Source organism: Sciurus carolinensis, chromosome 13, assembly GCF_902686445.1.
Source record: "Sciurus carolinensis chromosome 13, mSciCar1.2, whole genome shotgun sequence".
In the NCBI taxonomy this organism is placed as follows: domain Eukaryota; kingdom Metazoa; phylum Chordata; class Mammalia; order Rodentia; family Sciuridae; genus Sciurus; species Sciurus carolinensis.
Genome location: NC_062225.1, coordinates 3,311,713 through 3,336,665, shown reverse-complemented (window position 1 = coordinate 3,336,665; position 24,953 = coordinate 3,311,713).

Genomic DNA, 24,953 nt, shown 5'->3' with positions numbered 1-24,953 from the left:
TGGCATTTTGGTAAAAACAGTAAAGATCCAGATTCTTCATTTATTTCTGCTCTGCCAGTATCACCACAGGGGGCTTTTCAGTCCTGGTATTAATGCCTCAGGGCCTCAATAGGGCTGCAGTGTCTCTAAACATCAAGGCTTCCATCAAGTCCTCTTTCTCCAGGAATAAATCAGGGCAAAGTTCTTCACCCTCACTCTACTTACAGGACTCGTGTACCCCAGGAACTCTTCAAAATCCTCTTCATGTTTTTCTTGGTGCTTTTGACTGCACCCAAGGCCTGTGCATGCTACACAAGTTCTCCAGCACTGAGTCATGGCCCCCCACCTTTCTCCCTCACTTATAAATCATTTCTGAGATGAGCAGCTTTGTCCCCTGGCCACTCCTCCTGCCCTGGTCAGGAAGGCCTACCTGTCCTTACCACTCACAGCAGGATAGAGTGGTGATCAGTAAACTACAGGATAAGGGGAGGTTTTGTGAGTTTTCCCCTGTTTTAGTATCACTGTGCTTGTGTTGACTGGTTAGGAAAGACAGCTACAATGGAGTCTTCACATACTTGGGGATGAAAAATGTACATTCAGATCCTACGACATGTACAATCAGGAAAGTGAGGCAAAAGGAGAAGTTTTATTCCTTTTATGTATGATTTATCAAATCCTTAAGTGCACTCTACTGCCATGTATAACTAATCAGAACAAATAAATAATTTTTCAAAAAGTACATTCAGATCAAATTCTACTTGACAATCTGAGCTACCCATTGTGGAAATGTCCTGGGTTTTGGATCAAGGGCAGGACTTTGCTAGTGCAGTGGATGGAGAGGCTGGAGCAGGGGCTCAACCAGGCTGAGCTCAGGCTGCTGCTGCCCCAGAGCTGCAGGCTCTGGACCTGGGCCCTGAGGTCCTGGCTGCCCTGGGCAATGGGCTGAGGACCTGGGGAGCAGAGACCCTGCCCTCAGGCTGCCTGGAAGGGGATCCAGGGAAGGAAAGTACTGCACACCCTGGAACTGAGCCAAGCTGCGAGCCCACAGTCAGGGCGAGGGCCACAGAGAACAGGAGTCAGCGCTGGGCCCTCTCTGTAGGGTAAGTGAGTTCAGTGCCATGATCACTGCTCTTGGGGCCTCCATGCCAAAGAGGAACAGGAAAACCATCCCTGCCCCAGGGTCTCAGCAAGCATCTTTTCTGCTTAAAAAATCTCCACATTGTATGTCTACTCTGTGCATGGAATAATTTAAATAAAGCATTAATAAGTCATCATTGTAACTGAAAAACATACCATTTTCAGTTCTTCCAGATTGATACAACAGGAAGCTCCCACACGGTGCTCCACCATGTGGCCCTTCCCTGCTTTAGAGTCTGAGCAGCATGGTGCTCAGGACCCTCCTTGAGCCTGTGGAGTGACCAGCTCCTGGCTGAGGACTCTGGGGATGGAGCTGACCTTGCAACTCCTCCCCTCCCTGCCTTACCCCCTCTGTGGGCACCTCCTGTGTTTTCTCCACACCACTAACTGGAGCCTACAGTGTGCTCTGTCCCCTCATCTGAATTCACCCCCACTGCACACAGGGCTGCAACATCTTCAGAGCTGAGGCCCTGTCCTCTCACACAGCCTGGCCCACTGCTGACCCTGCGTTCTGACCCCAGTCCTTGAGTTCTAAGGGAATTGTCATCATTGCCAAGTTCTGGTCATTACAGATCCTGAAGTAAAATAAAAATGCTTATGAGTTGGCCATGAGGAAACTTGAGCCACTGTGCACAGAGCCCCAGCAATCCTGGACCCAAGAGGTGGGCAGAGCTCCTGAGACACAAGGTCCCGCATGGGACAGACATTTGGTCTGTCAGGGCTTCTGAGATGTGGCCCCTAATCTGCTTTAAATGTCATGTATTTTCACCATTTACTGGCAGGTGTGTGACACAGCAATTTGTGGGGTTTGGGGTCAGGGGACCTAATGCCTTGACTGAGGATCTCCTCTCCCACGTTCATGAAGCTGATCCTCCTCCATCTTTCACTGGGCCCGATTCTGTAGGAGACTAAAAGGATCCTGCTGCTCAGTTCATTGTTCAACTAGTTATAGACAAAACGCCATCATTTCACCACAAATTCTGAAAACATGCTGGTCTTGGGGTAGGCTGTGTCACCCGAGATGCCAAAGATGTGGTTCTGGGAAAGAGCAGGCCCTGAGGGACGTGCAGGGCACAGTGGTAGGATGGAGGAGGTTGGGGCCTCCTCTAGAGCTGCCAACCCAGCCTCACACTTCCCCTTCGACCCCTCCAGTGCCTCTGAGAGTGCACAGCAGAGCTCAGGGCTGCTGCCCAGAGCTCCAGTGCTCAGCAGTGGGCTTTGACTCCCTGCAGCTGAGGCGCAGCATGGAAGCTCCAGCCGCCACCTCCCCCTCCACCCCAGCTGGTGGGGACAGAGGAAGGGCAGGGAACTACCCTAGAATCCCAGGACATCCTCCTTCAGCGTGTCCTGGATCAAAAACTCCACACATGATGGTTTGAGAAAATCTCAGGCAGATGTGCCTCGACTTTATCAGACACATGACCTTGGAGGTGGATCAGGAGCATGGCCATGAGGGAACACTGCAGTGAGGTGATGCAGGGGCTTGGGTCCTGACTGGGGTCCTGCCTGCAGCAGGGACGCCACAGACAAGTCGCCTCCGGACCACTAAGTAACAGACTGACAAGGTGGAGACAGAAGGAGGAAGGGGAGGTGTGTAGCTCTGCTCCACTCTCAGAACAGCAGACGCTGTGCCCTTGAAACTGGCCATCAAATTGAAGATGAAGACAGCTGTCCTCGAGCACTCTAGAGGCAGATCAGAAAGCACCTTTGTAAAGGGGGAGCAGAAAATGGAGATGGAACTGAACTATGTGGATTTGCACCTTATTATTTGGCCACCTTTAAGATGTATGTCCTTTTGGGGTGACTTTGCTTTTTATCAAGTATCTATGTTTGTTTAATCAACTAATGGTGTAGCTTTTGATTTGAGCTTCAGTTGTTTGTCTTCTCTGGGGATGTTTGTGACTTGGCCTCTTTCTAACTTCCAAAGCTTAGGTGTCTTGCTGAATGTATGTAGACCTCTATCTTCAAGGTGATACGTATTTCACTTAGGACACTGAACAAATGAGTGCACCCTATGACCCTTTCCTAGCTCTTATAAGAATACTGGATAAATATACACACATGTAAATGCATCGTTTGCTGGAATAAATTTTCCAAGTTACTGATCAGGAATTGCCAGGTGTGGGCTGGGGAGATAGCTCAGTCAGTAGAGTGCTTGCCTTGCAAGCACAAGGCCCTGGGTTCGATCCCCAGAACCGTAAAAAAATTAATAAATAAATTAAAGGAATTGCCTGGTGAATTGAGTTGCTACCATTTCTTAACACAGTATAAAAGTGAAATATCAATAAAATAGCTTTGCACTTGCTCCTTACTGTACTACATCCCCTAAGTGGGGGACAGGATGTCCTCTCCTTCCTCTTCCTCCCTTCTCGCTGTTGTCTCTTTTCCATGCTCTGCAGCACATGAACTATGCAGCTGTACAGAGAAATGCTTTCAGAGCTCTGTTATCACACATGCCCCCAATTGTGCTCAGAGAAGTGGTGAATTTGCAAAGCTGTTTTATAATGCACTACTGTGTTTAAAGCCAGGATGGACACGCCAGATTTATTCTGCCATGGCATGACCTGAAATGAAACTCAGTTCAATATGGAATCACAAAGAAGCAGGGCAGCTAGACCAGCCAAGGGGCATCTGAGCTACCTGATTTTTCAGTAAGTTTGCGGAGGTTTCTGCTCTGACTATAAACACCTTGACCACATGTAATTAGATGAGTGCTGACAAAAGAATTTCCATGATGCTAGAAAATTCCAAATTTTGGTGATCACTAGGGTAGGTACCCACTGTATGTGCCTATTTGACATGGGATAAGCAGGCAATTTACTAACCTTGAAATTAGCTTCAAATAGGCTGCTACAAATAGTATTTTATGCTGAAAATTATTACTTCCCAGAATTATGTGAATGCATTTTTAGTTTAAAATAAAGAAACAAGTAAAAAAATTTAAAAATAAAGTAAAAAAAAATAGAATAAAATCAAGCAAAACAAAATAGCTGGGTTACCAGCTAAGACAGTCAATAGATAATTTCTCAGAACTCAGGACTCTCATCACACTTGGAAAGCCTGAGATTTCTTTGATTTTTAAAAGCAGACCAGGTTTCTCTCTGTGCTTCTCTGCCTCATGCTGGTGAGGAATGGACCTCACAGGAGCTGGGACCTGGGAGGAGGAGGGGAAGCTGTAGGCTGTGGCACTAGGGCCACTGCCTGGGTGGCCTCGTAAGCAGAGCCACTCTGTCAGGGTCCCTGCTCCCTTGGACTGAGGCCAGAGACAGAGACAGCTGCACACATTTGTTCTACTGCATTTCGAGGTTTCTTAGTGACAGGCGACATGACCCTCCTCTGTCTCTCCTGGCATCTCCAGTCAGTTTTCTGGAACAGCTCATTTTCCACCATGTTGTTTAAGTGGACAGCCCGGGAACAGTGAGCACCACACTGTGTCTGTCCATGTGTCCACCACCTGGCTGCCCTTGTCTCCTGTCCTGTCACAGCAGCTGCAGGTCACTGGGACTTGGGAGGCTCATGAGGGCTGAAGGTGACCCTGCAGTGCTGAGCCCACTCTTTCTCCCTTCTCTGTGTCGTCCCCTCGTTCTCCAACCCAGTTTAGGCTCAGTGGTGGATTCACAGGTGATGCTGGATGACTGTGTTTCTCCTGTTTCATAACCTGTGAGCCTCAGTTCCCTGGTTTTGCATACAGGTTTCCTCATAGTATGTTTTTCAAATCTATTCAATATGGACCCATTGGGGTTTTAATTGGAATCACTGTACGCCACTCTCTTGAGAGGAAATCATCTCATGCTGTCCCCAGCAGGAAGCAGGATCCTGGGGTTCTCTTGCTGCTCTCTTTCTCTCTATCACACTCCATCCTTTTTTAAAATTTTTTCCTGTAAAAATTTTTAATTACTATTAATCACTTATTAATGACAGTAGAATGCACTTATCCATTTTGATAAATCATACATTATTGGAGTATGATTTCTCATTTTCCTGATTGTACATGTTGTAGGATCACACTGGTCATGCAGTCATATAAACCAAACCCAAAAAGCACACTGTGTTCTCATATGTGATTGTTAAGACCCAAAATGACATCAGATATAAATTTGGAGCACTTTTTGCAAATAGGTTTGTTGAAAACACACATTCTGTATGAATTTATGTGTAAACCACAAAAGTCAGATTCATTACCACATAATGAGAATATGATGAAAATAATTCATTTTTATACCAAGTGTAACACTCTCTTGTGTCAAAATGTCAAAGTTCTAAACTTGGAAACTGTTTAAGATATTTATAAAATTTTAAGAACTTGAGAGATAAAGAAAAACCTCAAATTGTTCTGAATTTCTCTTGTGCTACATGGAGTAAATTTGTTCCCCAACATTAACATTCTGCCTTTTACTTCCAAAGCTCACATTAAGAATGGAAAGGAAAGCTTTTTCAATGGTTGAAGAGTAACTGAGTCAAATCAAACATCTTGGCATAAGGCTCTGTGTCTGCCATGACGGTGCTCCAACATGGCTACGAATAATCCCCTTCTCCCTCCTGCAAGGGTGGGTGTGTAGAATGCTTTCCTGAACATGGTGGTCAAAAGGGTAGATGCCAAAGACAATGTTAGAAATTGGGTGAGTGGGAAAATCAAATTTCTGAATATTACCAATATGTGAAAAATCAACAGCAAACCTTTCATTCCCAGCATGAACTAGACTCTGCTCCACTGATCTGCTCCAATGGCCTGGTCGTCATTCTGATCAGGCTTCCTTCACAGCTGTGGGCCAGGCAGGAGTGTCAGGCTGAGCTGTCACTCTGCTCTGCCTGTCACCCCTCTCTTCCTACTGCTTTTTCATTCAAGGCAGGTACCACACAGGAGCCTGAATAAGGGGGTCTTGAGCTGTCACCAAGGCATTCATGTCCAGAACCTCAGCTGTCACCTGTTTCCCTGAGTTCTCCAGTACCTTCCTGTCATGCAGACTCAAAGAATCTGTTGTTAGACAAGCAACATTTGTGGCAGTGGGGTTACCCTAGCAGATAGGTTTTTGTTCAGGGCTGCATCACTGTGGGAGGATCGTGTGTAGCTTGCATGCAGTAATAGACTCCAGCATCCTCAGCCTCCACCCTGCTGATTTTCAGTGTGAAATCTGTTCCTGACCCACTGCCACTGAACCTGTCTGGGACCCCAGAGGCCCTGTTGGAAGCCATATAGATTAGAAGCCTTGGAGAGTGGCCTGGTCTCTGCAGGTACCAACTCAAATAGGTAAACCCATCAGTATCTAGGAGGCTCTGGCTAGACCTACAGGAGATGGAGGCTGGTTGTCCAGGGCTGACAGGCAGGGAGAGAGGAGGCTGGGTCAGCACCACATCCCCAATGATTCCTGAAATAATGAAAAAGAAATGTAAGGTTCTCTATCAGTATTTTGAACAGTATTCATGATTTCCATTCTGCTATTTATTTCAATATTTGCTGATTCATACCTAGAAAATATAAACCTACAAAAAATAAGTTGCTATTTTATATCTATGTTACTAAGGGCTGTATGTTATCTGAGAAATTCGGTAGAGTACTTGTCATTATTGAGTGGGTCCTAATTCTAACAGACAAAGCATGAAATCCCCTTCCCTGGAACACAGAACGCATGCCTGTACCATATGAGTAGAATAAGCATGATGAGCACTGGGACTCTCCCTTCCCCTTCTCATTCCTCATCCCCTCTGTCCTCACCAGGGATCCAGAGCATCAGCAGCCCCAGGAGCTGAGCAGCAAGCCTCATTTTGAGAAGCTGAGCTGAAACCTGGTGAGTGAAGACCAGGTTAGAGTTGAAATTTATCTGGGCCTTGCTGGAAGTTCCTCCCCAGGGAGCAGCATGCAAATGCCCTGGTGGGTTCAGTGGAGTGAGACAACCTGCTGGGTGAAGTGGAAATTAGCAGCAGGAGGACAGGGCCCCCCTCTGTGAGCAAAGAATGCATCCTTTGCAGAGGTGTCTGGGGCACCAGGGGCCAGTACTGACATGTTCCAGGGACTTCATTTAAACATAATGCTTGCTCAGAGGTCAGTCTGCCATGCTGCTAGTCATCAAGGTAGCAAAGGAACTTCATTCCTTGCTGGCACACAAATAAAGATTAAGCAATATGTCTGCAAAATTTGGAAGAACCATCTGATAGTGACTATTTACATAATGGACACAGAGTTTGGAACTACCTCTCTAAGATAGCAAATTCCTGAGAATCTTTGAGTTTCAAAGCTTAATCTGAGAGCAGAGTGACTGTTCTGCTTGTTTTCCTTCCAGCTAATGTGGAGAAGGATGCAGCTCCCAACACCACAGGGTCTGATAGGTGTTGACCTCTGGATGAAAAGGTGGTCTTGAGCCAAGTGAAGATTTTCTGACATCTGCATCATCAGGTCAAGTGTTGGAGAATGTTAGATGCAGATTTTGGCAATTTCCATTCCATTGGGCCTAATATCCACAAAAGCAATCTGTTGAAGGTAGTAACAAGAAGAAAAATATGTGTCTCTTCCAAATGAAATCTTACAGTTCAATTTAAATAAGAGGAAACGTGGAAATAATTTTATACCTTAGGTAGTAGATGCAAAATTTTTGGAGATGATTTTCTGTGATTAAATGTATTTCCTATGACACCTTCCTCACCAACACCTGATTAACCACAGGTGTTTCTCAGGGAAAGAAGTTCTCATGATAATGATATAGAATGACAAGTAATAACTCTGTTTTTTTCTGGGTGGTATTAAGAAAAATTGTCCACAATCTTTCTGGTCCTATGGAACCAAGTTCTTCAGAAATCTGCTCCTTGGCTGCTGAATGAGAACACCCATCTCTACCCTCGTCTGTTTGGGGAAGCATGGAGTCCAGTTTCAAGGAGATTCAATTTGAGAGAAGAGAAAGAATACATCCTTTGCAGAGGTGTCTGGGGCACCAGGGGCCAGTACTGACATGTTCCAGGGACTTCATTTAAACATGATGCCTGCTCAGAGGTCAGTCTGCCATGCTGCTAGTCATCACGGTAGCAAAGGATCTTCATCTTTCATCACTGGTCCTTGATGCACATAATATTGAATTTAGCTGGTCAAGAGAAGTGGCTTCTACATTCGCAAGGAGAGTCACAATCCTGAAACAAAAACAAACAAAAAACAAATCTGGAAGCAAGAGAAAGATGAATTTTAAGAACAATGTAATCTTGGAAAATGTATTCCCAAATCACTTTTAAATGTGAAAACAAAGAAATAAAATGTCTAAGTATGTTTTCACAAGGAAGATTGGGTTGAATACATTTGGGGATAATAAATCAAAATAAGTCTTTTGGTTGGCATTCATGTTCTTTCAGAGCTTGAAATATGTTGCTACAGACCCTTCTAGTTTTTAGGGTCTGAGCTGAGTAATCTGCTGATATCCATATTGGTTTCCCCCTATATGTAAACTCTTGCAGCCTCCAACATCTAATCTTTATTTTGTATGTTAGGCATTTTTATGATAATGTGCCTTGGTGCAAATCTGTTGTAATTTTGTACATTTGGTGTTATGTAAACCTCTTGTATTTGATGTTCCATTGCATTCTTTCAGTTTGGTAAATTTTCTGATATTACTTCATTGAACAGGTTGTTCATTCTTTGGTTTGTATCTCTGTGCCTTCCTCAATCCCAATAATCCTTAAATTTTGTCTTTTTATGAAATCCCATAATTCTTAGAGGTTCTGTTCATGATTTCTTACCAGCTTCTCAGTTTGGTGAACTTTATTTTCAAGATTAAAATTTTCATCTGAGATTCTATCTTCCATGAGATCTATTCAGTTGGTGATGACTTCTATTGAGTTCTTAATATGGTTTATTGTTTCTTTCATTTCAAGTATTTCTGTTTTGTTTTTTTTTTTTTTTTCTTTTCAGAATCTCTATCTCTTTATTGAAGAGCTCTTTAAACAATACAAGTCAGCCAAGGGAGGAACTACTCTAAAGGATAAGCCAATCAAAGGAGAAACCAAATCAAGTTAATTACCAAATATAAGCCAGAATGACCAGAGATAAAAATCATATCACAATAATAACCCTGAATATAAAAGGCCTAAGTCTTCAACCAAAGACATAGACTGGTGGATTGGATTAAAAAGAAAGACCCAAAAATATGCTCACTTCAAGAGATATATCTCATAGATGAAGACATCTACAGACTATAGGTGAAAGGATGGGGGAAAACATACCATGCACATGGAATCAGTAAAAAAGCAAGTGTCTCCCTCCTCATATCAGATAAAGTGGACTTCAAAATAAATTAGTCAGAAGGGATAAAGAAGGACACTTCATACTGCTCCAGGGAACCATAAACCAGCAAGATATAATACTTTTAAATGTTTATGCCCCAACAAAGGAGCATCCATGTACATCAAACAAACTCTTCTCAATTTCAAGAATAAAATAGTCCAAAACACAATAATACTGGGGGACTTTAATGCACCTCTCTCACCACTGGATAGGGTTATCCAAACAAAAACTGAACAAAGACATTACAGAACTAAATAATACAATCAATGATATAGGCTTAACAGACTTGTAGAGTATTTCATCCATAATCGAGCAAATATACTTTCTTCTCCACAGCTCATGGATACTTCTCCAAAATACACCATATGTTATGCCACAAAGAAGCCATTAGTAAATACAAAAAAATAGAGTTACTACCTTGTAATTTATCAGACCATAATGGAATGCAATTAGAAATCAAAGATAAAATAAAAATCAAAATCTACTCATACACCTGGAGATAAAATAATATGCTATTGAATGATGCAATGATAACAGAAGACATCAGGGAGGAAATAAAAAAAAATTCTTAGAGGTAAATGAGAACAAAGACACAACATATCAAAATCTCTGGGTCACTCACAAAGCAGTACTTAAAGGAAATTTCATTGCATTGAGCTCATATATTAAAAAAATAAAAAGAACAACTAAATGACCTAACATAACTTCTCAAAGCCCTAGAAAAAAAAGAGACCAACACCAAAAATACAAGACAGAAAATAATTAAGATCAGAGCTGAATCAATGAAATTGAAACAAGAGAAACAATTCAAAGAATTGACAGAACAAATAGTTGGTTCTTTGAAAAAGTAAACAAAATTTATATACCCTTAACTACAGTAATGAAGAGGAGAGAAAAACTCAAATTACTAGAATTTGTGATGAAAAAGGAAAGATCATGACAGACATCATTGAAATACATAACACAATTATAAGCTACTTTGGTGAAAATCTATCCTCCAACAAGATAGAAAATATCAAAGACATTGAAAAAAATTTTTTTTTTACCATCTTCTCATTCACTTTTTTTTTTATTGTAAACAAATGGGATACATGTTGTTTCTCTGTCTGTACATGGCGTAAAGGCACACCATTTGTGTAATCATAAATTTACATAGGGTAATGTTGTTTGATTCATTCTGCCATTTTTTCCCTTCCCCCCCTCCCCTCCCACCCTTCCCCTCCATCTATACAGTCCTTCCTTCCTCCATTCCTGCCCCCCTCCCTAAACCTAACTCCAACCCCAACACTAACCCTTCCCACCCCCCATTATGTGTCATCATCCACTTATTAGCGATATCATTCTTCCTTTGGTTTTTTGAGATTGGCTTATCTCACTTAGCATGATATTCTCCAGTTTCATCCATTTGCCTGCAAATGCCATAATTTTAACGTTCTTTATGGCTGAGTAATATTCCATTGTATATATATACCACATTTTCTTTATCCATTCATCAATTGAAGGACATCTAGGTTGGTTCCACAATCTGGCTATTGTGAACTGAGCAGCTATGAACATTGATGTGGCTGTATCTCTGTAATATGCTGATTTTAAGTCCTTTGGGTATAGGCAAGGAGTGGGATAGCTGGGTCAAATTTAGAGACTTATGATCCTCTCAAACTGAATCAGGAAGACATACACAATTTAAACACATCAATTTCAAGCACCAAAAGAGAAGAAGCCATCAAAAGCCTACCAAATAAGTAAAGCCCAGGACCAGATGGATTTTCAGCTGAGTTCTACAAGACTCTCAAGAAGAACTAACACCAATACTCCGCAAAGTATTCCAGGAAATGGAAAAGGAGAGAACCCTTCCAATCTCTTTCTATGAAGCTAGTATCACTCTGATACCTTAACCAAACAAAGATGCCTCAAGGAAAGAAAATTTTAGACCAATTACCCAGATGAACATAGATGCAAAATTCCTTAACAAAATTCTGACAAATAGAATACAAAAACGTATTTCAAAGATAGCACCATGGTGAAGTGATGTTTATCCCAGGGATGCAAGGGTGGCTCAACATCCAGAAATCAGTAAATGTAATTCTTCACATCAACAGACTTAATGTTAAAAATCATAAGATTCAATGGTGCATCTCATTGCTAGGGGAAGATGTGTGTGTACTTTAGATGAGGACAGTGTGTGCCTCTGACAAGTCCCCAAAAGTCACAGCACAAACCTTAAGAGCACTAGAGAAGAGGTGACCATCCACAGGATGCCAAAAAGAAGCAATGCCTCCCTGGTCACAAAAGTATTCCCAGAACATCTCTGAACCTTGGCTCCATGTCCATGGGGCACTGAGTAGGTGACTGACTGAGCTGCACCTCACATGGCGACTGCTGGACTCAGCACAGGGCAGCACCTGCTGGTTCAACACTACCTATGTCAAGATGGAAGCAGCTCTTTAGTACTGGGCTCACACATTCAGAAGATCCACCTGGAATAGGTGGACAGGTGTCCTGAGGTTCCTCACCACTTCCCTCCTTACCCTAGCACCTCTGCATCAGCTCGGTCCTAGGACCTCACAGATTTCACCAAGCAGGTGATGCCCCAGGGAAGAGAAAGCTGGACTTTGTACTCAGTGCTTTCACATCATAGATGGGAAATCACCATGGAAACATCAGGCATGAGCCCCAGACAGCCTCTCACTAAATTTATTGTGATTCTGACTAGAAAGCAAAACAGCAGAACAATTTCTTAAGCAGGAAACACTGTGCTCAGCCTAACGCTGAGGTGGAAGCCAGGTCCTCCCTCTCTAGCAGGGTCAGAGCAGAGGCAGAAGGAGGAGCCAGGCAGGTCCATGAGCTCAGGGTGTCCTGTAACTGACCCTGCTCAGGGAGGTTTGGGAAAGTGGAGTCACTTGCTCATGTCTTGGAAAAAACCCAAAACTCTTGGCTGGGTATTAAACAACAGGAATTTACATCTCAAGTTCTGGAGGCTGAAAGGCCATGATCAAGGGTTTGGTCCCTGGTGAGGCCTCTCTGTCCAGCTTGGTGGTGTCCCTTTCTGTGCAGCCCAGGCCTTCCCTTGATGACTGTGAGCAGGGAAGGGAGCTCTCCCTGGAGGACCTTGGAGGGTGGACCCTTGTGGAGTGGGGTCAGCTCCCACCTGCATCCCCTCACTTTACCTCAGGGCCTCCTTCAGTCACTTTTTCCACCTGCGGACACACTGGGGTCGGGCTTCAGCCATGAAATCAGGGAACAGGATTCAACCTATACCACATAGGCTCTGGGGACACAGAGAGCAGGGGCCAGGCTGGGCTCCAGTCCAAGAGCAATGAGCAACTTTCCCCACCAGGAAGCCCCTGGCAGCTCCTGACATGAATCTCTTGTCACAAAACACACTGGTGAAACCTGAAGGACTCCCTTTTTACTGATAAGCTGTGCTCATTCTAAGGCCTAAAGTTAGATTATTAAGCATAGCATGTAAATATGCAATTTTAATCCATTGTGCTAATCTACATATTTTGATTGGAATGTTTAATTTATTTACATTTAAAAAACTGCAGACAGTGAAGTGTTTCTGGTTGCTGTTCTTCATTGCTTTCACGATCCTATGTCATCTTGTCCCCTCTATTTCTTCCATTACTACAACCTTTCTCTTTAGATAATTTTCTGGGAGTGAAACATTTTGATTCTCTTAACATTTTCTTCTTCTATTTATATAAGAACTTTTGATTTTCTTCTGCTTTGTTTTATTTGGGGTTGAAATATAGCACACTAAATTCATAACATCTTAACATGAGTTGGTGACTGTTACACTTAAAATGCCTTAAAATTTTGCTGTCCCTTACTCCCCAGCACTTCCTGAGATTACTAATGTTATGAATTACTACTTTTTTTATTGTGTACACATTATCAAAAAATGTAATGATGTTGATACATATTTCTCAGAAAAACTGGAAAATAAGGATGAATTATGGTGAAAATGACACTAAGACTTAAAAAAAAATATTTTCTTTTATTTCTCTGAAAAAAAGACCTATGCATTTCTGCATGGTTTCCAGTTGAGCTCTACTTCACCTAATTGCAAGGTGGAGCACTCCTTCTCCCTAATCTCTCTTCTGCTCATGACACTCAGGGCTCTCGCAGGTGATGGGAACTTCAATGTGGTGACTGACTGTGGCCAAGGCAGTCATGATCCAGTGCCTCAGCTGCACTCATTCCCTGAGTCCCCAACACCTTCCCCTCACACAGACTGAGAGAGTTCTCTGTGCTTCTCTCTAGGCAAACACCTTCCATGTGGTTCATCTGGGAACCTTCTTCAAGCAGGAGGTTTTTGTTCAGGGCTGCACCACTGTGGGAGGATATTGTGTAGCTTGCAGGCAGTAATAGACTCCAGCATCCTCAGCCTCCACCCTGCTGATTTTCAGTGAGAAGTCTTTCCCTGGCTCACTGCCACTGAACCTGTATGAGACCCCAGAGGTCAGTTTGGAAACTTGATAGATCAGGCTGTTGGGAGACTGTCATGGTGTCTGGAAAAACCAATTCAGATAGGTGTTTCCATTACTGTGTAGAAGGCTGTGACTGGTTTTGCAGGAAATGGAGGTTGGCTGTCCAGGGGAGACAGGCTTGGAGAGAGGAGTCTGAGTCATTGCAATATCCCCACAGGATCCTGAAATGATGAGATGGAAACGAAAGTTTGTGCATAATGTTATGAGACCTTTCATGATTTTTCAATCGCTCCTTTCTCATTCACATCATTTCTGCAAACCTGTGCATGTAGTTTGAATTCATATCTGAAAATATCCAGTGTCATATAAGTTTTGCCACATGCTGTGCCTGTCTAAAAGTGTCCCAAAACATTCCTCCCTTTTCATGTCCCAGGCTTTACCAGTACACAAATAATTATTTTCTTTTATATCCTTTCTCCCTTTTATTGGAGAGAACATCACATGCCCCATCTTGTAGGGTGAAACATGAATCACCAATATTTGCAGAGACCACATGTAGGAAGCAATGAGTTCCCCCTCCCTCTTCATTCTCCTTCCACATCCCCTCTGTCCTCACCAGGGACCCAGAGCATCAGCAGTCCCAGGAACTCAGCAGGGAGCATGATTTTGAGAAGCTGAGCTGAGGAGACCTGGTGAGTAAAGCCCAGTTTAGAGCTGAGCTTTTATCTTAGCAGGAAAACAAAGAGAACACCAGAGTCTTGAGGTAGACAGTGTGTCCAGGACCACATCTGGGGAATGAACAATAAGGTGATTTGACTACCTTTCAGCTCACTAGACAAGGAAAAAATCCCACACCCACTAGAAGGAACAGAGGAAATTTCCTAGTGACAAACCCATTTGCTTCAGGTTCTTCAAGACTCCTGTGGTAGCTCCTGTTTCCAGGTCCAGAGGTGTTGGAAATGGTCTCCTCCTGGGCCTTTGTAAAAGTGAAAAGATGTGACAGGGGGAAAAATCTTTCTCTCTCATTCAGAACCAAATATTAATTCATTAAGTCTTATTTTCCAATTGCTCTTAGGACAAGGATCTGCCCAGAAGGGTCTTTCCCTCCATGTAGAAGCAGGTCCTCTCAGGGGTTCTGCTCCTTCCCTGCTCTGGGTGGGAATCCACCTCTCTCCCCTGGTCTGTGTGTGGGGCAGGGACAGCCATAAGTGCCCAGCTCAAAAGGAGACACAGAACTTGAGTGGCAAGGACAGCAGCCTCTGCTCTCAGGGCTCATGTTCCCAGGCCTCTGAGTGGCATCTCCGAGACCTTCACTTAATCATGGGTGCCCTGGAGCAGGATGCGGGGCCAGAGATGCTTATGTTATGTCCCACTCTCACCCTTATGTTAGTATGAAAGAGCATGATCCGTCCTCACATGATCAACTGTCAACCTGCTCAGGTCACCTTGAGGCTCACTCCTCCTAGAGAGTGAAACCAGTGTCAAATTGTTTTGGTCCTGAGCTCAAAATCCTGGAAATATTGAAAGTATGAAGTCACACCTTTCCACACAATTTGTATCATACACACTCAGTTTCATAATAAGCAGACTAAGGAATCTTGCAGCAAGCATGATTCTAGGCCAAGTTCAACAATCACGCTTGGTCAGTATATGCTCTTGGAAATCCCCGAGTAAGATCTGCTCAGGAAAGTCACAGGAGAAACTGAAGTGACAAGGACCTTGAATGTGAAGTCCACTACAACAGTAAGAGTGGTGTTGAAACATCTGGAGGAAGAGGTGGAGGTATGACAGGTCACCTGTGTCTACTTGACATTTTAGTTACCTTTGTGTTTCACTTAGTTCTGTAAATTTGCTATTCCATCTGATCTATGATGCCACACAAGGATATTTTGAATCTTACTCCTGAAACTATAGGACTTCTAGTTAGTGACATGCTAGGGACAGAGATGGAAAGAAAGGAGCAGAAAAACAACACACAGAGAACAAACAATTATCAATGTTACAGGTTGGTTTTAAGAACTATTTCCTTGGCTGTCAAATAAAAAATTTGTTTTACCCAGCTTTATGGTTTAACTGTGTCGTCCCCAAAACATGGCGACGTTCTAACACTCAGTAGCTCTGAATGTGACATGATATGGAAATAGAGCTCCTGGAGGTGACACTGGAGCACAGATGACATGATAAGAGGATAAGAGACAAAGCCAGAAGTGTACTGGGAGGGGGACACCCCAAGAACCCTGGGCACACAGTGGAGTTCTTCTGGCAAGCAGTGCCTGGGCCAGCTGAGCCACAAGGGGCAGGGAAGGGGCCCATCTTCAACCTCAGAGAGAGCCTGGCCTGGGGCACCCTGACTTAAGACTTCCACCTCCAGAGCTGGGAAGTAACCTGCTCTGAGTCAGGCCAGGTGTGTGGGGTGCTAAGCAGCCTGGGAAACCCATGAGCCCAAGTTCCCTCGTGGAAGCCTGGCTTGTGGGAAAACCAGGAAGAGTAACATAGCTATAGAATTTCATTTGTTAAAATCAGGTTTAGAAAAAGTTTCCCTGACAAAGTATTCTTTAACAGGATATAGTTTCAGTGAATGCTGCTATTTTTATTTAAAATGAACATAAGTCATTAAAAGCCTCCATTCTGATTAGTTATTTTATTTCATAACACATTGACATAATAAAATAGAAATTCTTTGATGATCAGAAACATTTCCCTACGTTGCCCATAGAAAGTAAAGAGAAGGCACCATTCCTAATTCCAAGGCAGAATCTCAGGCTCCTGTGGTTGGCACACCATACTCTAGTTTGGATATCAATACTGAGCAGGTGGTCAGATGGTCTCTCCCCAGAGACACAATCGAGAGTTTATAAGCTTGGTGAGACCAACGTCCCCCCAGGCACATGTGGTCAGGGTCCTCAGTTGGTCTCCAGGGTGGCCAGGCTCAACTGAAGGGGACTTATGCAGGTAGGTTTCCTTGTGGTTTTATCTCTGTGGCCAGAGGCTGTTGGTTTGGGTTCATGAAGCTGCAAGTGCATGTGGGACTCCTGGGAGCTGGGAGGCTGCTGGGCACTGAACCTGTGTGAGTGTGACCAGGGCAGAGTGCTGAGTGCAGAGTTGGCCCTGTCACACCAGCACCAGGCTATGTTCTGAGGACTCTGCAGCCCAGCAGCACACACCTCCCTGTGTGGCCAGGATGAGAGACACAGCCCTATGCTCCTGCCTGGGCCCCAGTGGAGGTCTCTCCAATGTGAGGTGAGAGTGGGTCCTTGGTGAGGCCAGAGCTCCATCCTCCCAGGGAGGGGCCTCTCCAAACCCAGATGTCAGGGTGGATCCTGAGCCCAGAGGCCCCTGAGTGCAGCAGGCCACCTTCCTAAGTCACAGCCTGTGCCACTCACTGGAGGATGGATTCATGGATATGCAGGTGTTCCAGGTGCAGGGAGCCAGGGAAAGCTGTGACCCAAACACTGTGAGACACTTGCCTGTTTACATTCTCAGATTTCAGGATTCTCAAGACTGATTGCAACAAAATATATGTTATAAACATACAGGGTAAAATCCAGAAGTTCTATGTATTTTACTTCTATTCTATTATGAAATACTTTCAATTTATTCTAAATACCTCCTGAATTTATTACTATTTTTACCAAACTAAATTTAATAAGAATTTAATTAAATAGGTAGATTGAAAGATATTATGATCAGCATTTCCACAATGGTGAATTCTACTTGAATTGTGCCATTGCATTAGGAGTACACACAGCAGTGAGTCACGTGACATGAACAGGCTCAGCATGCACTGTGCTCTGTCTCCTGTCCTGTCCTTTCAGTCTTCTCCCTCCCCATCTCCCTGCTCCAGCTGCTATGCCCTCCTGATCCCTCCTGTTGTTAGTTTAATGTGTGCATCACCATGACTTGTAAATGTGGGATTCATTTTTATGGAGAAGAATGACATTCACAGAAATCTCATGAGAGGATGCAGAAGAAAACCAAGTGCCCAAACAAACAATATGCTTTGCTAAAGGGTGACAATGCAAAATATTTCAAGTTCAAATCATAGTTATTGAAAGGTGAAGATGGGCTTTGCTAAGGTTCCTAACTGGTCTTCTGCCTAAATGTTTTGTAAAACTGGAGGTTTTGTTCCAATGTGGCCATGATAAACAATGGTGGACCCCTTAAGATGAGAGGCCTGATAGGAAGCGGTCAGGTCATTGAAGTCACTGTCCCTGGGAGGACCAGTGCTGGTCTCACACACTGAGGGAGTCCTCCCCAGAATGGGTTTTCATACAGTGAGACCACACCACAGTGTTGGCCACTGCAGCTTGCAGCTGGTTCCATTTCCACTTATACACCAGCTGTGACACAGGCCAGGGGACCTCATCTGAGGACTACAGGTGGGACTCCCTAACCTTGGAATTTCAGGTTGATAACAGTGAGTTAAAACAACCTCTTTTCTTTACACACTACTTGGTTAACCCAGGTATTTTTCTACAGCAACAGATAAAGGAGCGATGTGTGTGTGTGTATTTTTGTGTGTGTATGTGTGTGTGTGTGTGTGTGTGTGTGTGTGTGTGTGTGTGTTTTAATATGGTTTGAAATGGGAATTTCTTTACCATTACACTTTGGAAATTAAGAACATTCATATGACAATTGTGCCCTAACATCAGGCTCTCAAGTCTCATATATATGAACTATTCAACATTCTAAAATGCAGCTTCTCATTCAGCAGGTCTAGGTGGTTCTGAAATTCTGAACATGGAACATCTCTCAGTGGGGTAAATGATGTTGTTCAGCCTGAATATTTTGGATAGGATAGAAAATAACACTATATCTATACTAGGTTTTGCTTTTCATTTGGTCAAGGAAGATTTTCATCGGTTTTGAAAAGGATCCTCATATTGCTTGTAATTTCTTCCTTTTTGTGAATTCTCTGGCTTAATGAAGCTTTCTTAATATGTTTCCAATTTGTTGATGGCACTCAGAGGCACATACAGAATTACTCTGTGCCATGTCTCCCTGACAGAATTCCAAACCTGGGAAATATTGACTGTCTTGCTGAGATTGAGTCTCAGGCATAGAAAGAAAAGCTCAAGGATCTCACATTTGAAAGATGTGAGGGAGGTGGAAATACACATGGGCCAAAGCATTTAGCCACACACCCATCCCAAATCCATTTTCATAAGTCTTTTAATGTGCAGTTCAAACAAAGAAGGTCCCCTGCCAACAGGTTACCCAGGGATCACACTCACAGTTGCTGTTTGTAAACTAGAGTGTACACACGGAATCAGAGGGCTTCAGACTTTGATGACACAGGAACCATGATAGCCAATTCATCACTGTGGCCACACACTATACATTGCCCATGTCAGCCCATGAGAAGTCTTGATGGGGGAGCCACACTAAGGCCAGTTTGGGCCTGCCCCACAGTGACCACACTGGGAGGTCAGCTAGTAACTCCTGTCCTCACCATGGATTCTGGGAATATATTCCATTAACCCCTCATGGTGCCCATTAGAATTTCTTCAAATTGGCCTCCTGGTGTGGTCTCTGCCTTTGAACAAGATCTGGACTGGGCCCATCACTTCTGACTGCTGACCATTGACAATTTACCATCATCTTTGCCTCCTGGGCCCAAGAAGGCAGAAAGAGGGTTAGTGTGCAGAGGGGCCTCCCTGGTTTCTTCCACAAAATCTTTCCAGTGCCCCCAGATCCTGGTGCCTCTGAGCAGTGCTCTCAGGTGGAGGTGTAGCAGGAACAGCTGGGGCAGCCCAGCCTCAAGCTTCTGCCTCCCTGGTAGGTTTATGTCATGGCCTGTATCACTGTGAGAGGGGTATAGCTACTCTGTTGACAGTAATAATTGGCCACAACTTCAGACTCCAGGCTGCTGATGGTGAGAGTGAAACCTGTCCCAGATCCACTACCACTGAACCTGGATGGGACCCCAGATTCCAACCTGTTTGCATAATAGATCAGGAACTTAGGAGCTTGCCCTGCTTTCTCTTGGTGCCAGTTTAAGTAATTGCTAATACCCTGACTGTCCCTGCAAGTGATGATGATTCTTTCTCCTGGAGATGTAGACAGGGAGGATGGAGACTGGGTCATCAAGATGTCACATCTGGCACCTGAAATTGAACACATGAAAAGAAATATGCACACAATTAATCCATGTTATAATAAGACTTTCCCGAAGAGCCTGGTAGCCCTGACCACACTGTGCTGAGTACAACACATGTGTTGTCCCTCCTTACCTGTGAGACAGAGCAGCAGGAACCCCAGGATCTGAGCAGGGACCCTCATGACCATACTGTCCTGATGGGGACTGACCAAGGTCCTGCAAAAAGTGTGACCAACCTATTAAGAAGTCCTCAGGCCAGTGGGCTGTGCTGTGGGCACATGCAAATCAGCAGGGCTGGACAGACTGGGCACAGCTGCAGGACTATCTCCTCTCAGTCAGTTTAAACAGGCTCAAGTTCCTGAGTCTCAGGTCTGTCAGACAGAAAAGTTCAGAATTGCTGGCAGAAAATGCTTTTCTCCCTGAGACCAAGGCAGTGTCTGTGTTGAGTCCTGCATGTAGTCTGCTGTTCTGACAACTTCTAAGTTCCATGCATGCTTTCCTCCATCTCTGACAGAGGCTGTGGGCTATGGCACAATCACAGAAGCTTCAAAAATGATCACAATATACTTGCACTTGTCACCTGTGACCCCTCTGATTCCCTGGTGGTCTAGGTGTGAAGTAAAAAGGAAGTAAGAATAAATGTGGGTCATGATTTATAAGAAGGTTTGGACATGTCCTCTCTCACCTGTCTTCTGCTGCTACACACACACTCTTTCTCTCTTTTCCCTGCTGAGTCCCACTGCATTATCAAGACCAGCCGAGGTCAGGATCTCCTCCCTTCCCACCTGAGAAGCACAAGCTCCCTTCCCAGCTCTGCTGTAACTGCACGTGTCCAAGCCTGGTGTCACCTGATGCTCAGGTTATGTCTCTTACTCTCTGTGGCCTGATAACCCAGTGAGTCAGAGGGGGAGGGTCCTCTCTACCAATCCTCACCCTGACCCCAAATTCACCATGTTACCCTCACCTCCATATTGTGACATTATCAAATCACGACATATGAACACACAGAGATGACATCTAAAAACTGGTTTTAAACGGAAGAATGGATCAAGAAAGAAAATTCATGAATGGTAATTAGAAACAAGAGATTCACTGTTGAAGAAAGAGGTGACTTATTTGACAGGACAATATACAATCAAACTCTGTGTTTTGGACTGCCATTAAGTGGGAGAATGTGAACCCATGCATTTTGTTGATGGAACATGAGCAAGTGCATGGATAGAGAGATGAACTGATAAATAGATAACTCCATACAGTGCTGAAAAAATCATCCTACAGTCTCAGAAAGAACCCATAGTTTCTAAATACAATGAATCATTAAAGGGAACCATGAATTCCTGGAAAATATCTTAATGAGAATATATGGGAAAGTAGACTTCCATGCTTTGGCACATTGAGTCTCCTGCCCAGAGGATAGGGCTGCTCTGTGAAACTCCTTGGCTGAGGTGCAGGGGGCGGGAGTTATGTTGGACTATTTCCTCCTGGAGTGGTTGCAGATACTTATGAAGAGTGCTCTCTTGGATATGTTCCTCTTCTGACCTGAACTCCTAAGGCTGACTTTTTTGTGACCCAGAACCTATTCTATGAAAGCACTTAGCACCAAGCATGTGCTCACTGCCTGGTATGGCAGAAGTCTACATAATGACATCAGATTTTGAAGAAAGCGTTAGCTGTGAGGTGAACTGGCAAGGAATTCATGAGCAGGAAGCTCAGATCTGCTTCCCCACTAATGGACAGCAGTGGAGTTTACAAGTAGGGAGAGTAGAGAAACTGCTTGCTGGTTGGGTGGTGAGAAAAGGACTTTGGGACAGTCACACAGGGGTAGAAGCTCATTGTCACATGCTTCCTCTGTGGGAAGTGTCAGTGTCTAAATAAGGTTCAGGAGCTTGTGATGTCTGAATAGCTGCCTCCCAGGCCCATATCCATTCTGGGAGTGCCTGTTTCAAACCATCCTTGAGAGGATTCCGAAGGCATTTCAGAAAAATGCCTGAAGCACTTTGTTATTTGGGTAATTTGTGTCCAGGTGTGTCCTGGTCTTAGCTGATTTCAAAATTTCCATTTTCAGGTTCTAGCACACAGAAGAATTCTGGGTTTTGAGAGGAAAAAGAGACACAAACCACACTGTTAGGACATCAGATCCTAGAAAAAGGAATATCTTTTTTCCTGGAGAGTCTGACTGTCCACAATTTCCCTCTTTCATGGAGCCCTGGGCCCTGCTGTGGGTACAAAAGAAGCCACAGATACAGGCGTCCTGCAGAGGCACAGAGCCAGGGGGAGCTGGAACCCCCACATTCAGGGTCAAAGATGCAGCAGTGTCCTGAGACCTGATCCTGGGATGCAGAGGAAATGCATGTGACAGTGCCCAAGAGCAAAGTCTGTAACCATCCTTCACAGGCTCTGTGCTGGACAGAGGAGGTCACCACTGGGTCAGGAGGAAAGGAGAGGGACACAGAGACCCTGGCACAGAGTTGTGCTTTGTGCAGTCACTATTAACCGTGAGCATAACCCTGGGTGTTCATGAACCTTCCTGAGCCTCCATGTCCTCCTGCTACCCTGCAGACAACTGCAAGTGCTTCCCATCCTATTAAACCACTGACAAGTTGCCTGGGGAAGCAAAAGACAGTCTGAAGGTTTAACATGTCTTTGAGACCCAAATGAAGCTGGATTTTTTCTCTTCTACAGTCTCCTTTCCACAGGCAGAGGAAACAAGGAAAACTGCAGAAGTCTGACTTTGTGCCTTTGAAGGAAACAGTTCTGAACCAGGCAACAAGAGCCTGAAGGCAGGTGGTGGCAGTTATTTACCACTGGAACCATCTGGGCTGCCACAGAACCACTGTGGTCTTCCTGAGAATAATGAACTACAGCATCCCAGGATCTAGGCTGCTGATGGACAGGGTGAAGTCTCTCCCTGACCACTACCCCTGACCCAGGGACCCCACTGGCCCTGCCGGAGGCAGTACAGATAAGGGCTCCGGGTGTTTGTCCAGGCTTCTTCTGGTGCCAATATGACTAGCTGTCAGTCCTGCTTGCTGCTCCTCTGGAGACAGAGACAAGGGGGCAGGAGACTGTGTCAGCACAATTTTTCTCCTGGTACCTGAACTTGGAAATAAGTTTGAATCATTGCTTCTTCAACTTAGGTCTTACCATGGTCTCCACAGCAGAGCCAGGATGGTCGCAGTGCATTGGGTTTTGATCCCTGGGCTTGCTGAGCAGAGGTGCCAGGACACAGGACCCACAGCATTGATGGAGTTTTCACAGATGTGCAGAACCATCCCAAGTCCCCTCAGCTGGGAGCCAGAGTAACAGGAGGCAGAGGAGCTGAATGGGGCTTCATGGCTCCCTCAGGGTCCCACCTGAGGCAGAGCTGCCCAGGGATCTGTCCCAGGCACGACATGGCTCTGGACCCCAGGGTGGGATGGAAGGAACAAGAAAATTCATTGTAAGATTTAGCTGAGGAAAGCCTCACACATCTTATTCCACCCTTCCTTCTGATGTGACCCTTCAATTGTCCTTTAACATATTGTCGATCACACTAATTTTGGTCCAGTGATTCACAAGGAGGAAAAACCACCACCACCACTTTGAAGTCTGCTGCAGTAGAATTTCCTCAGGTTTATCATTTAGAGTTTCTGGAATGTGCACAAGAATCACATTCCTTAAGGCAGCGTTTTAGAAATTGGAGGATATTTATATATTTGGGTCAAGAAATCCATTCAGAATAATGTTTCGTATTTGTGGCACATCATTATATTATACATTATACATATTGCACATCATATATATTACATATAATGCATAGTATTGGACTTTGTTTTTACATATTTGTGCATATTCATGATCACATATTTTAATGTCAGAAAGAACACAGAACAAATTATTTTTTAGCTAAATTTGGGGGACCAGAAAATGTTCAGATTTCAGTTCTTTTCAAATATTTAAAACTCTACATAGATCTTACCACCTGAGTATTCTCATCTGAAAATCCTAAATCTCCTGGAATTCATCCAAATTTTCATATTTCTGAACTTTGTGTATTTTGGGTGTTAGGTCTAGGCATGCTCAGCTTGTCCTAGAATAAGGTGGACTAGCACAGAGTCACCCAGAGCACACAGGAGGAGACTGGACCAGGGAGCCTTGCTCCATGGACTCCTGTGTGGGAGGCATCCCCTGTGTGCACTGTGATCCACTCTATTTCCTCACATTTCTAAGACAAGGTCACTGTTGCTGTGGCTTGTCTGCCATCTACTGGTCGTTCTTAGGCATAATATCCTTAGGATTTTAGAGTCTGGGTCCCAGTGAGGCTTCACTGTTAACCCTCACTGTTACTCATGAAGCAGACCCTATGGAATCCACCACTGGGACAGATTCTGTAGAAAACACAAATGTTCCCTTGTATCAATAACCTTTCTTCAACCTGAGGACAAATGACTGACAGACAACCTTGGATTCCAAAGAGATTTTCCTTAAGAAAGTTAAGGACAGACTCAGATCCATGTGAGATGCCAAGGGTGTGTCTTTAGAGAGGCTCCTGAGGATGCAGGGAATAAGGCAGGGTGGGTGGAGCCAGGCCTCTTGGTCTCCCTGTCACTGCAGCCTTGTTCCTGCCCTCTCAGACACATTCCAGGGACAGATGTGCCAACTGAGAATGCCCTGGGCCACTTGTGTTGTGACCAATGGCTGGGAGGTTTGTGCTCTTAGCTACAACACCATGGATGATTAAATTAACCTTCATGCTGACATTGGTCAACAGAACATCCTGTTGTCTCCAACCACCAATGTACATTGAGTACCTATGATACAGCAATGCATCGGAAATATTCAAATTAAAGTTCAATTCCAGGATAAGTTTATTAAGTCACTTATGGGTCCTGTTCACCACACAGGGCAGCTTAGTTCTAAAGGTCACTGGCTCTAAAAGTGGTTCTAAGTCATTGGTCAGCATTATTACCAAAATCCCCAGGATGCTGGTTTATAAGCATGTGGTCTGCCTTGTCCACCATAATAGTGATGCAGAGTGACATCACAACTTCCAGACTGCTGTGTT